At 36.3% G+C, this 14883-nt stretch overlaps 1 pseudogene; it reads right to left on the reverse strand.

The window, feature by feature from the left end:
• Positions 1-5167: 5167 nt before the first annotated feature.
• Positions 5168-14883, reverse strand: part of LOC133770608 (protein O-glucosyltransferase 1-like) — a 34267-nt pseudogene continuing 24551 nt past the window's right edge.

Raw genomic sequence — 14883 nt, forward strand, 5'->3', positions numbered from 1 at the left:
CCCATCTAACTCTTTGTATTCTACTTTCTGAGCATCTACATACTTGTATATGACTTTTTAATCCTACACTTCTTATCACATTATTCTAAGACCACTTTAACAATGTTTATTGAATTTTTCTAAATTTAGTTGACATCTTAAACTTCTTTCTAGATAAAATGGATTTCTTGGTAAAAGACTGGTCATGAGACACCTGAAAATCAGACCAACTTTTTGCTTCATGTTTAGCATTACTTGATCTTAATGGAACATTCTGTGAGCAGCTTCTAACATATGAGCTCATCTTGTTAGATCTTATTTTTACCAGTACCCATACACAAGGGAGACTTGAAATGGTTCCTTTGAAAATGGTATAGAAAGATTAAATGAAAAATAATAAAAATAGAATTTAACAGAGAAGTTTTTTGGTCAAAAATTTCTAAACTCATATATTTTCCTTATAATTAGTATTTTCACAAACGTTTTCATGATGTATGAAAATATTTTTGAAAATACATCTTATCAGAAATATTTGCTTGAATTTAAAAATTTTTGAACCACTATAACTCAAATTGTTAATTCTATTTTTATGCTTTTCATTATCTTTTTATACCATTCTCTGTGTACTATTTGATTTTCCCTACACAAATTTGAGAACATCTTCCAACCAAAAGTATTTTTAATATTTCTAATACTAACTTATTTTTCATCAACTGAAATTCCATTTAACAGATCAGTTTGTACATTCCTTTATGTTACATACATATAATTTTAAATATACAGATGACATCCCAAAAACCAAAGGAATCTTTCTGAACAAATAGACTTCCTAGACAAATTCATGACCTGAATCATTTAAAAATATTCAAGACTCACAGTGTATCTTGTAACTGTAAATGGAACCACAAAATGACAGATATATAAAAGTGCCTTGTTTCAAAAAACTCTATTGTGGCACATATATAAATGTTCATTAATAATGTTCATTTCTACCTATTTGTTCATTAATATCCATTTAACTCTTTATTGATACCTATTTGTCAATACTTAATTGATTGTTCATCAATACCTTTTTGACTCTTCATTAGTACCTGTTTGCCTTATTGTTAATATCTATTTGATTATCCATTCATGAATATTTGAATATTCTTTAATACCTATTTGATTCTTCATTAATACCTATTCGGCTATTCAGTAATACTTGTTTGACTTACCGTTAATACCTATTTGACTATTCATTAATGAATATCTGACTGTTCATTAATACCTTCTTTATAAAATGCCAATTTTATCTTTATTAGATACAGGACTTAAAGGTCAAATATAGAGACAACTAAAATATGAATTAATGTTATTCTGAAAATGCTAATTTTTCATGTGACTAAAGTATGAAATTAGAACTATCCTCCAAAAATCTCAAATATTTTATAGAGTAAGGAACACCTAAATCTTCTGCTAGTCGACATTCAGGCACCTGCAAAGTATTTGTATTAGTATGTCCTGATCCTTGGGCCACACTCACCTTACAAAGTAATGTAAGCTTGTCATCTGGTAGAAGACCATTGGCTTCATCAAGCAAAAAAAACCTAGACCTTCCTTTGAACAAATCAGTATGCTCTTTGGCTTTCCATTGCTTTTGTTTCTTCCATTTTAACATTCAGAAGGGAAAATTTGAATTTTGCTCAAACTTCACTTTTGGAGCAACTGACTAAAAGCAAATATAAGGACACACAATCTTTCCTTTCATTATCTAATTCCTTTGGGTTTACCCTCGGGCAGCATTTCATTTTGTCATTTGGGCCAGATGAAAATGTTGAACTTTTTAACCCTTCACCCACTTCTTCTCCACAAAAACTGAAGTTATTAATGGTCCACATGTAGGAAAATTTTACTATTTTAAACTGTGTATAACACCAGCTTTCTGCTATAGGACCAGTAGACATACCGACGGGTAGGTTCCCGAGACATTGCCACTTTATTGTAGTCTAAGGATTTAAATACTATCTCACACAGTTGAGTACTATACCCCGACGTGCAGGGCGGCGGCGGGCAGGCCCAGCAATGGCTCCTCTCCCGCTGAGTGGGCAGCCCTGGCAGTCCCAGCAGCCCAGGCTGTGGCAGCTGAGGCGGCAGGGGTTATGGCAGTGAGTCGATGGGGTGGCTGCCCCTGCTGAACTGCTTCCCTTCTCCCCTGCCCACCCTTCTTCTTTTCGCTGTCGCCCCCAAACTTCTTCTTGCCCGGGATAAACAAACACAATACAGGGGCGACCGCCTGCGCAGCTTCCAACCTTGAGCAACCCTTTACGCCATGGGATGTTCCAGGCTCGGACTTCCTTCATTTTCTGTTTTACTTGAAATTAATTTAATGTTTGATTTTGATTGTGATTGTGAAAAGAATACTTATCATGGGCATTATTTTATATTTAATGGTCTCAAAATTGGGTTGACTATTAAAAATTGTTAGCGGGAATTTTTGTTATTACATTGAACTTAATTATCAGACATTTCATAAGCATTGATAAATTGCATACTACTAAAATAGCATTTACAGAATTAGGACTTACCGCAGCAAATAAGCTCTCCTTGCGTTCATCAGCAGCACTGGGTTGTATAACAAGGTTAGCTGACAAGACAGTCTGGTTACATGGGCTTTGATTGTATAAATATTACTATATGAGCTTTTTAAAAAACTGATGCATAACATTGTATATACTCACAGGAAACTATGTGATATTTTGACACATGTATACATTGTGTAGTGTTCCTGTCAGGCTAAGTGAATGGTGGACACATTCAAAACTCTTTCTTCCAGTTTTATTTTGCACCCCTGATCAAATAGTCAGAAAATGAAAACATTGCAAGTGTCCAACCTCTGATGAAAGGACACAGAAAATATGGCAGAAACACACAATTGAATGCCACTCTGACATAAGGTCAAAGAATGAAATCTTGCCATTCGTAACAACAGGGATGGACGTGGAAATCATTATGTTAACTTAAGTAAGCCAAGTTCTGAAATATGAACATCACAGGATTTCACTCATCTGTGGGTTCTAAAACAACAAAAAAGTGATCTTGTAGAAATAGATAGTATTATGGTGGTTACCAGAGGCTGTATTGGAGGGGAGAGGGAATCAAGGAAAATGTTGACTAATGGGTACTAAGTTATAGCTATATTGGTGTAAAAAGTTCTGTAGTTCTTCTGCTCAGTAGAGTGACAACAAAGTTAATAGGTCACACATTTCTCTATATTAAAAATGTCTGAGTGCTGGTATTGTGGCACCTCATATCAGTGTGCTTGCAATCAAGTCATTCCTGTACTTTAGATCCAACTTCCTGTTAATGTGCCAGGGAGACAGCTAATAATGCCCAACTACTTGTGTTCCTGTCACCTAGGTAGGAGAACCAGATGGAGTTGCTGGCATCTGGCTTCTGCCTGATCCACCCCTAGGTGTTGTGGGAATTTGTGAAATGAACCAGTAGATAGAAGGTCTCTTTCTCTTTCTGTCTCTTCCTCTCCCTCTGTCACTGTGCTTTCAAATTAATTAATTAGTTAATTAACTAAAGATTAAATTACTGCAGAACATGGGATTTTGGATGTTTTACCATAAAAAATGTTAAATGACTGGGGACATAGGTATATTTATCATGATTGGACATTGCATCTTATTTAATATTAATTGGTACCCCATAAATAAGCAATTTTTTTAAATATTAAACAATTCAAAAAGAGACTATACAGTACAATATTTTTACCTACTTTTACTCTACTGTGCAACAAAATGCCAGAATTTCTTTGCCACAGGATAGCTTTGTTCATTTATACTTTATATACATGGAGGATAAGTAGGTAGTCTTTTATAATTAATTTCTTTCAATTGATATGCTTGCTAGCTTCATCCACATGGTCACATATGAGTTCTTACTGTTATTTTCATTGCTATATACCATTGTGGAAATATATAATTTATTTATCCATTCCAGTGTTGATGGACATACTTACTAATGGATTTTGTGATTTGGGGTTATTACGAACAGTGATGCTTTAAAACTTTTAAAAACTTTGTGCAGTTTGTAAACCTGTTATGCTTTAGATCTACACTGAAAAATGGTATGGATGAGTTTTGTGTATTCGAATGTTTAACATTAGATATTTACACACATTTATACTTGTACCAGAAATATAAGAGTGTTCTGGGTACAACAGCATTACATGTCTTGTGTTTCATGATGTGTAGTGTCATTTTTATTTTTATTGCATTTTCAGCTGCTTAGTAAAGTTGGACATTTTTAAAGCATGTTTATCAGCCTTTTGGGTTCTTCTTTGTGGACTCAAACCAGCAGCCTGCCATGGGATGCCAGATTGCAAGCAGTGACTACACCACAATGTTTGGCCCTGATACTGCCAATTTAAGAAGGAAAAATATTATGGGTGTGCAAAGGATAAAAACGAGGTTTTGTTGCAAGCATAGTTCCTTAGAAAGTAAGAACTACTTCCTAAATTTATTAAGAGGTTTTCAATTCTTTTTCTTTGTAAATAAAAAGGGCATGAAGGCACAAACAGGAAACTTTAAATCCAATTGCAATCACTCATGCAAGTTTTCCCTTTCTATGTGGCATTATAGAAACTTCCTGAGTATCACGGGGTTTATGCATTTATAAATAACTCCTACATCATTACATAGCACAGCAGCTCTTCCTTAGACCTTTAAGTAAATAATCCCCAAATATTTTCACAAATTTCCTATTAAAGTAACATCAACAAATTCTAGTATAACTTAAGAACTGTGAAGATGAGTTGCACTAGTTTCAAATGGATTTTTGCTTCAAATGATGGCACACAAGGCATCCTCATAAGGAGAGAGTCCATTTCCATTTCACAATGATGAACATACACAGGTAGATGACCTGAGGCACATGCTGTGATTGGTTGTAAGGCAAAGAAATCCACATTCAAAATCCACATCTCATGATTTCTGTTCTTTCAGTATGAGGGTTGAGCTGCTTCATATCTGGGGATTATACACATTTTGTATCTTACGAGTTGAGCTGGGTGCAGAATGATAAGGAAAATGATATCTGGCTTGATAAATGGTATTCAAAGTATAGGTGCCATGCTCATGGTGAGCTTCTCATCATAAGACATCTGCAACCTGCAGGCATAAAGACAACCATTGTACCACAACCACTAGAGTTCAGTTTTGATAATTGTGGTGCTAATCTGATCATAGCATCTCCTTGCTGCATTATAGGATAGGAATTTATTCAATCAAGAGATTCTCCCCATAACAGGTGATGTCATGCATCTTCAGGTGGTTCATAATAAACTGGCTTCCCTTTCAGCAGCTTTTTAAGCTATATCATCAATTACTTGCAGAAATTGCAACATCACTTGGACACTGGAGGGATCTGTTTTCACTGGGATATAGTGCACTCATGGCTGTAGTTGTGGATAGAAGAATTGGAGCCACTCTTCACCAACATGTAAAACAAGTGAACCACACAGAAAGAGATGTTCAAACTGAAAGCTTACAGCTACACCCCAAATATTAAACAGATATTTATATTTGCAGTGATCTACAAGATGAACATCTTTAGCAGCTGGCTTATCCAAGGTATATTTCATAGATTTCCAGGCCTGGTTTTTGAAATATTCTCCATCAACAAGTTTTGGATTTTTCCAAGATAGAAGAATGAGAGAATATTCTGGATATGTCCTTGACCCTCAGAAATATGCTATAGAATTTTTCTTTTCTCATGGCCACTGCGCTGCTAACTTTACTAGCTCTTCTCTGAAAAGGTCCCACCATCCAATCATGTGGGATAAATTGGCAAACAGCAGGTCCCCCTTCCCAGAATGTCAAAGAAGGATACAAGATATCATGATACTCTGATGTTGGCAACATGGGGGCCTTATCTGCTTTCCTGGGAGAGTTTCAGGGAAAACAACCAGACCAACCACCTTATTGAAGGAGAAGCCTGGGAAAGCAAGCTCCATCCATTTAGGAACCTGAGGATAACCTCGTACATTGACCACCAGCTCCATGTCAGGGAGACGCTCAATACCTTCCAAAATAAAGTGTTCAACACCGTTACACTTGGGAGGGAAACATGAAGTCATTTCTCCATTATAACCTACTCTTAATGATCTAATAGTGGGTCCCCAGCTTCCACTGGACTACCTCTACCATCATCTTCCTGGAAATAATTCTTCGAAAAGTAGTAAGATCTTCCACTTTGACACAATGGTAGCAGATGCAGTTTTCACTTGAACATGGTTCATAATTCTCCAAAGACCTGTTAATTTGATCAATAAACACTTTCCATTTCAAACCTAGCAATGACCTTAAGTGATGTCTCCCATCTGAAAAACTGGAGTGAAGACTTGTATATATTTGTCACACAGAGTCCATGAGGCAACATGATGACTGCTGGCACAGGGCTTGTACCTCAGAGGTATGGGCTGACTTTGATTTATTTTCTTTTTTTAAAAAAATAGATTTATTTTATTTATTTGAAAGACAGAGTTACAGAGGGAGAGAACTAGAGCCAGAGAAAGAGGTCTTCCATTCCATTGGTTCACTCCCAAATGACTGTAATGGCAAGAGCTGAGTTGATCCGAAGCCAGGAACCAGGAGCTTCTTCCAGGTCTCCCACATGGGTGTAGGGGCCCAAGGACTTCAGCCATCTTCTACTGCTATCAGATGCCACAGAAGAGAGCTGGATCAGAAGAGGAGCAGCTGGGACTTGAACCGGTGCTCATATGGAATTCCAGCACTGCAGGCTGGGGCTTTAACCTGCTGCACCACAGAACTGGCCCCAACTTTTGATTTCTTGAACCTTGGAAGTATTGTTTCATTACATCCAAACCATAAGGGGAAGTTGAAAATATCCTAAAGATTTTATGATGTCGTCAGATAGAATTAGCCACCCAAAAGACTTTATTTTAAGAAAAACAAAAGGAAAAACAATAGTCCATATGACAATCCTGAGCTTAGACTTTAGACTAGGTTGTCCTCCTAGTACATTCCAATTTCATTCATACCACCCCTTCAAAATGCATTATTTGCATTAAAATCACAACTTAGACTGGCTGAGTTCTTACTACTCCACTTTTATAAAAACCTTTGAGATATAAATTACCATACTATACAATTCACCATTTTAAAGTGTATAATTAGTATTTTTAATATATTCACTGAATTGTGAAATCGTAACAATCTAATCTTTGAATATTTTTATCATCCTCCAAAAAAAAAACTCTTATACCCATTGAGAGTCATTTTTCACTCTTTCTATTCCCATCCTGAATCAACCAGTGAATTACCATTGTTCTCCATGGATTTGCCTTAATTTGGTCATATCACATAAATTATGTAATATGTGGTGTTAACTCAACATTAATATGGATAATTTCCATACTTTCATTTCCAGAGAGCATAGGTGAGTCTTCGCAGAATAGTAAAATCGTACAATACAATTCTAGAAAATGTTTTAAGCAATCAGGGCTAGACATTATAATTTATTAGTTCTGTCCTTAATATCAGCTATCACTCATTTAATAACCCACGTTCTCTGCATGCCTGAAATATCTTCATATATTTTTTCTTTTTCATTTTTATAAACTAGTTTACAGACATACAAATACTGTACATATTTATGGGGTACTATGTGCTGTTTTGATATATGTAAACATTGTAGAATGTTTAATCAGAGTAAATGTATCTGTCTCAAACATTTAATGTTTCTTTGGGATGAAAATAAACAAAGTCCAGTCTTTTAGGGCTTTTTCCTTGTATAAAGAAATATACAGTACACTAATATTTTCTTTAGTCTTTACTTTACAATAGGACACCAGAACTTCTTGCTTCTATCTAATTCTGTCTTAGTACTATTTTCTTCTACATTTATTCCTTGAAAATGATCAGTTATTAGTTAATAGGTAGATTTGAATATGCCAAGTTTCTGGTTTGGTCTCTGAACATTTGGAGAAGTTCAAGTGAAAATCTACCTTCAAGAACTTATAATCCTGACTTAATATGTTAGGAGAAAAATGAACTTCATTCACTGTATTAAACAAAAGCTTTATAAGCACAGACATTGAATAAGAATGAGTGTGTAAGATTATTTTTGAAGAAATGGATTATTTAAGTCAGAGTTTGTACAGATTACATTTCTTTTTTAAGATTTATGTATTTACTTAAGAGGTAGAGTTACAGACAGAGAGAGGGAGAGACAGAGAGAAAGATCTTCGATCCACTGGTTCACTCTCCAAATGGCTACAATGGCTGGAGCTGAACTGATCCAAAGCCAGGAGCTAGAAGCTTTTTCTGAGTCTCCTACATGGGTGCAGGGGTCCAAGGACTTGGGCCATCTTATTCTGTTTTCCCAGGCCATAGCCGAGAGCTAGATAGGAAGAGGCGCACCTGGGACATGAGCTGGCATCCACGTGCAATGCCAGCGCCATAGGCAGAGGGTTAGTCCACTAAACCACAGGTGCCAGCCCCACAGATTACATTTCTTAAGACTTCTTTGAAACTCAAAGAATGCTTTAAAATAAACCATGCTTGGAAAATTTTAAATTAATATTACAAAAAATAATCCTGGAACTGTTTCTACTGATTCTTTTCCCTGCTAAGATATAGCCTTCCACTATAATCTTCAGTGGAAATACGTGTTCATGTATCACTGTAAAGCTAATTAACAGAATAGAACTCCTTTCATTTTATGGAATCTGCAAACAAAATACATAGATAATTCTGTTTGAGTAGCTAGGTTTGAGGAGACAGAGCTCAAGTTGTGATGACAAGATATATAATAAAAAACACTGAAGTATTAGCAAAATAACATTGAGAACTTGAAACAAACTACAGCATAAAAATGTTTACTTTTGCATCACCAAGCTCATTAAAATATCAAATATATGAGATCCATTATCCTGTAATTTTTACTATATGGTACTCTCCAAGCATCTTGACAACTTTCCCAAAGTTTTCTCTCCAAACCAATTCCTCTTTCTCCAACATGTACTTCATCTTCCAAAGCCAGACTATTGCTCAATTTTCTCAAATGAAGAGATTTTAATGTCTTCAAACCATTTCCCCTTCTGGTTTCACCTACTTAGCATCAGTCAATACGGAGCTATTTATATTTCTTTACTTAATCTTCAGAACAACCCTACTGCATAGTGAATTTTGAAGAAGTAAGATTATCTTCTTAGAACTGTATCTATGAATACAAAAAAATCTGTTTGCTTTATATTAATAAAAAATAAAAAGAATTTTAATGAGGTTCAATGGATGCACAAAGAACTACAAGTATTTAATGTTTACAATTCAATGTGTTTGGTTAAATGCAAGTAGAATGATACCATAACCACTATAAAGGCATTAGACATATCCAACACTTGCCAGAATTTTACTGTGTCTCTCCTTGCTTGGTGAATTCATATCTGGGGTATTGTGAGTAGCATTATAATGAATATGGAATGCCTATATCACTTTGATATAGTAATTTCAATTATTTTGGATATATACCAAAACGTGGGATTGGTAGATCACATAGTCATTCTATTTTTAATGTTTTTGAAGCATTTGGGATAAAGTTTTCCATGCCAACCATTTTCAAGTGTCATGATTTCTCCATATCCCCGTCAATGCTTGTTTTCTTTTGACTACTACATAATACCCATATGAATAATGTAAAATGCCTGTATTTATTCGTATTATTTTATTTTATTTTTTTATTTAGTGAATATAAATTTCCAAAGTACAGCTCATGGATTACAAAGGCTTCCCCCCCCTCAACTTCCCCCCAACCCCCAACCCTCCCCCCTCCCACTCGCTCTCCCCTTCCATTCCCATCAAGATTCATTTTCAATTCTCTTTATATATAGAAAATCAGTTTAGTATATATATAGATTTCAACAGTTTGTCCTCCTATAGCAACACAAAGTGAAAAAATACTGTTGGAGTACTAGTTATAGCAATAAATAACAGTGTACATCACATTAATGACCGAGATTCTGCAAGATATTTTTTTTAAAAAGATTGATTATTTTTCTATGTAATTTCCAATTTAAAACCCAGGGTTTTTTTTTTCATTTTCAATATCTTTATATACAGAAGATCACTTCAGTATATACTAAGCAAAGCTTTCATCAATTTGCACCCACACATAACCACAAAGTGTAAAAATACTGTTTCAGTACTAGCTATATCATTACTTCACCTTTGACAACCTATTAAGGACAGATCCCACATGGGATGCAAGTACACAGTGACTCCTGATGTTGATTTAACAACTTAACACTCTTGTTCATGGCGTCAGTAATCTCCCTAGGCTCTAGCCATGAGTTGCCGAGGCTATGGAAGCCTTTAGGGTTCGCCAACTTCGATCCTATTCCGACAAGGCCATAGTCAAAGTGGAAGTTCTCTCCTCCCTTCAGAGAAAGTTACCTCCTACCTTGATGGCCCCGTTCTTTCCACTGGGATCACACTCGCTGAGATCCTTCATTTAGGTCTTCTTCTTCTTCATCTTATTTTTTTTCCCCAGCGTGTCTTGGCTTTCCATGCCTAAAATACTCTCATAGGCTCTTGAGCCAGATCTGAATGCCTTAAGGGCTGATTCTGAGGCCAGAGTGCTATTTAGGACATCTGTCATTCTATGAGTCTGCTGTGTATCCTGCTTCCCATGTTGGATCCTTCTTCCCCCCCCCCCTTTTTTTATCAGTTAGTATTAGCAGACATTAATCTTGTTTGTGTGATTCCTTTGACTCTTAGGCCTATCAGTGTGATCAGTTGTGAACTGAAATTGATAACCTGGGCTTTGAGATGGCATTGGTACATGACACCTTCATGGGATTGTATCGGAATCCCCTGGAACATTTCTAACTTCATCATTTGGGGCAAATCCAATTGAGCATGTCCCCTATTATACATCTCCTCCCTCTCTTTTCTCATTCTTATATTTAACCGGGATCACTTTTCAGTTAAGATTTAGACACCTCAGAATAATTGTGTGTTAATTACAAAGTTTACAAAAAAATACTAAAATAGATAAAGTGTTACATTGTACATCAACAGTCAGCACCATAGCTGATCAAGTCACTATTTCTCATAGTGTCCATTACACTTCCACAGGTTACCCTTTGGTGCTCAGTTAGTTGTCGCCGATCAGGGAAAACAAATGATATTTGTCTCTTTGGGACTGGCTTAATTCACTTAGCATGATGCTTTCCAGATTGCTCCATTTTGTTGCAAGTGATTGGGTTTCATTGTTTCTTACTGCTGTATAGTATTCCATAGAGTACATGTCCAATAGTTTCTTTATCCAGTCTACTGATGATGGGCGTTTGGGTTGGTTCCAGGTCTTAGCTATTGTGAATTGAGCTGAAATAAACATTAATGTGCAGATTTTTTTTTATTTGCCAAATTAATTTCCTTTGGGTAAATTCCAAGGAGTGGGATGGCTGGGTTGTATGGTAGGGTTATGTTCTGGTGTCTGAGGAATCTCCAGACAGACTTCCATAGTGGCTTAACCAGTTTGCATTCCCACCAACAGTGGATTAGTGTCCCTTTTCCCCCACATCCTCTCCAGCATCTATTGTTGATTGATTTCTGAATGTGGGCCATTCTAACCAGGGTGAGGTGAAACCTCATTGTGGTTTTGATTTGCATTTCCCTGATGGCTAGTGATCCTGAACATTTTTTCATGTGTCTGTTGGCCATTTGGATTTCCTCTTTTGAAAAATGTCTGTTGAGGTCTTTGGCCCATCTCTTAAGTGGGTTGTTTGTTCTGTTGTTGTGGAGTTTCTTGATTTCTTTGTAGATTCTTGTTATCAACCCTTTATCTGTTGCATAGTTTGCAAATATTTTCCCCATTCTGTCGGTTTCCTATTCACTTTCCTGACTGTTTCTTTTGAAGTACAGAAACTTCTCAATTTGATGCAATCCCAATAGTTAATTTTGGCTTTGACTGCCTGTGCTCCTGGGGTCTTTTCCAAGAAGTCTTTACCTGTGCCTATATCTTGCAGGGTTTCTCCAATGCTCTCTAATAATTTGATGGTGTCTGGTCGTTGATTTAATTTTTGATCCGTGTTGAGTGAATTTTTGTGTAAGATGAAAGGTAGGGATCTTGCTTCATGATTCTGCACGTGGAAATCCAATTTTCCCAGCACCATTTATTGAATAGACTGTCCTTACTCCAGGGATTGGTTTTGAATCCTTGATCAAATATGAGTTGGTTGTAGATGTTTGGGTTCATTTCTGGTGTTTCTATTCTGTTCCATTGGTCTCTCCATCTGTTTCTGTACCAGTACCATGCTGTTTTGATAACTACTGCCCTGTAGTATGTCCTGAAATCTGGTATTGTGATGCCTCTGGCTTTGTTTTTGTTGTACAAGATTGCTTTGGCTATTCGAGGTCTCCTGTGTCTCCATATGAATTTCAGCATCATTTTTTCCAGATATGAGAAGAAGGTCTTCGGTATCCTGATTGGTATTGCATTGAATGTATAAATTGCTTTTGGGAGAATGGAAATTTTGATGATGTTGATCCTTCCAATCCATGAGCATGGAAGATTCCTCCATTTTTTGGTATTCTCTTCTATTTCTTTCTTTAAGGTTTTGTAATTTTCATCGTAGAGATCTTTAATGTCCTTGGTTAAGTTTATTCCAAGGTATTTGATTGTTTTTGTAGCTATTGAGAATGGGATTGAAATTAGAAGTTATTTCTCAGCCGTGGCATTGTCTGTGTATACAAAGGCTGTTGATTTTTGTGCATTGATTTTATATCCTGCTACTTTGCCAAACTCTTTGATGAGTTCCAGCAGTCTCTTATTAGAGTTCTTTGGGTCCCCTAAATAAAGAATCATATCATCTGCAAAGAGGGATAGTTTGAGTTCTTCCTTCCCAATTTGTATCCCTTTAATTTCTTTTTCTTGCCTAATACCTCTGGCTAAGACTTCCAGAACTATATTGATGAGCAGTGGTGAGAGTGGGCATCCCTGTCTGGTACCAGATCCCAGTGGAAATGCTTCCAACTTTTCCCTGTTCAATAGGATACTGGCCGCAGGTTTTTCATAAATTGCTTTGATTGTATTGAGAAATGTTCCTTCCATACCCAGTTTGCTTAGAGTTTTCATCATGAAAGGGTGTTGTATTTTATCAAATGCTTTCTCTGCGTCTATTGAGAGAATCATATGGTTTTTCTTCTGCAGTCTGTTAATGTGGTGTATCACGTTGATTGTTTTGCGAACGTTGAACCATCTCTCCATACCAGGGATAAATCCCACTTGGTCTGGGTGGATGATCTTTCTAATGTGATGTTGCATTCTATTGGCCAAAATTTTATTGAGGATTTTTGCATCTATGTTCATCAGGGATATTGGTCTGTAATTCTCTTTCAATGCTGCATTTTTTTCCAGCTTAGGAATTAAGGTGATGCTGGCTTCATAGAAAGAATTTGGGAGGATTCCTTCTTTTTCGATTGCCCTGAATAGTTTGAGGAGAATTGGGGTTAGTTCTTCTTTAAATGTCTGGTAGAACTCAGCAGTGAATCCATCTGGTCCTCGGCTTTTCTTTGTTGGGAGGGCCTTTATTACTGTTTCAATTTCTGTGTCAGTGATGGGTCTGTTTAGGTTTTCTATGTCTTCTGGCTCAATTTAGGTAGGTTGTATGTGTCCAATAATCTGTCCATTTCTGATAGATTTCCCTGTTTGCTGGCATACAAGTCCTTGTAGTAATTTCTGATGATTCTTTTTATTTCTGTGGTGTCTGTTGTTACGTTTCCTTTTTCATCTCTAATTGTATTGATTTGGGTCTTTTCTTTTTTTAGTTATTTGGGCCAATGGGGTGTCAATTTTGTTTATTTTTTCAAAAAACCAGCTCCTCGTTTGGCTGATTTTTGTAATTTCTTTTTATTCAATCCTGTTGATTTCTTCTCTGATTTTAATTATTTCTCTTCTCCTACTGGGTTTGGGTCTTATTTGTTGCTGATTTTCTAGATCCTTGAGATGAGTTGAAAGTTCTTCTATTTGGTGCCTTTCCAATTTTTTGATGTAGGCACCTATTGATATAAACTTTCCTCTTAACACTGCTTTTGTTGTATCCCATAGGTTTTGGTATGATGTGCTGTTATCCTCATTTACTTGCAGGAAATTTTTGATTTCTCTTTTAATTTCTTCTATGACCCATTGTTCATTCAGGAGCATGTTGTTCAGTCTCCATGTGTTTGTATGTGCTCTGGGGATTCCCGAGTTGCTAATTTCCAATTTCATTCCTTTGTAGTCTGAGAAGCTGCATGGTATGATTCTAATTCTTTTGAATTTGCTGAGACTTGCTTTATGGCCTAGTATGTGGTCAATCCTAGAGAAGGTTCCATGTACTGCTGAGAAGAATGTGAAGTCTTTCTGCGTAGGAAAAAAAATTCTGTAGATATCTGTTAGATCCATTTGAGCTATAGTGTCATTTAAATCTACTGTCTCCTTGTTGGTCCTCTGTCCTGATGATCTGTCTATCTGTGAGAGTGGAGTATTGAAGTCCCCCAGTACTATTGTATTGGGGTCTAAGTCTCCCTTCAAGTCCCTTAACAGGTCTTTTAATTAAACCGGTGCCCTGTAATTAGGTGCATATACATTGAGTATCATTATATCTTCCTGTTGAATGGATCCCTTAATCATTATATAGTGCCCCTCTTTGTCTCTCCTAATAGTTTTTGTGGTAAAATTTATGTTATCTGATATTAAGATGGCTACTCCCACTCTTTTTTCATTTCTGTTGGCATGGTATATATTTTTCCAGCGTGTCACTTTCAGTCTGTGTGCATCTTTGTTAGAAAGATGTGTTTCTTGTAAGCAGCAGATAGATGGGTTTTGTTCTTTAACCCAATCAGTCAATCGGTGTCT

The sequence above is a fragment of the Lepus europaeus genome, chromosome 11, assembly GCF_033115175.1.
Source record: "Lepus europaeus isolate LE1 chromosome 11, mLepTim1.pri, whole genome shotgun sequence".
NCBI lineage: Eukaryota > Metazoa > Chordata > Mammalia > Lagomorpha > Leporidae > Lepus > Lepus europaeus.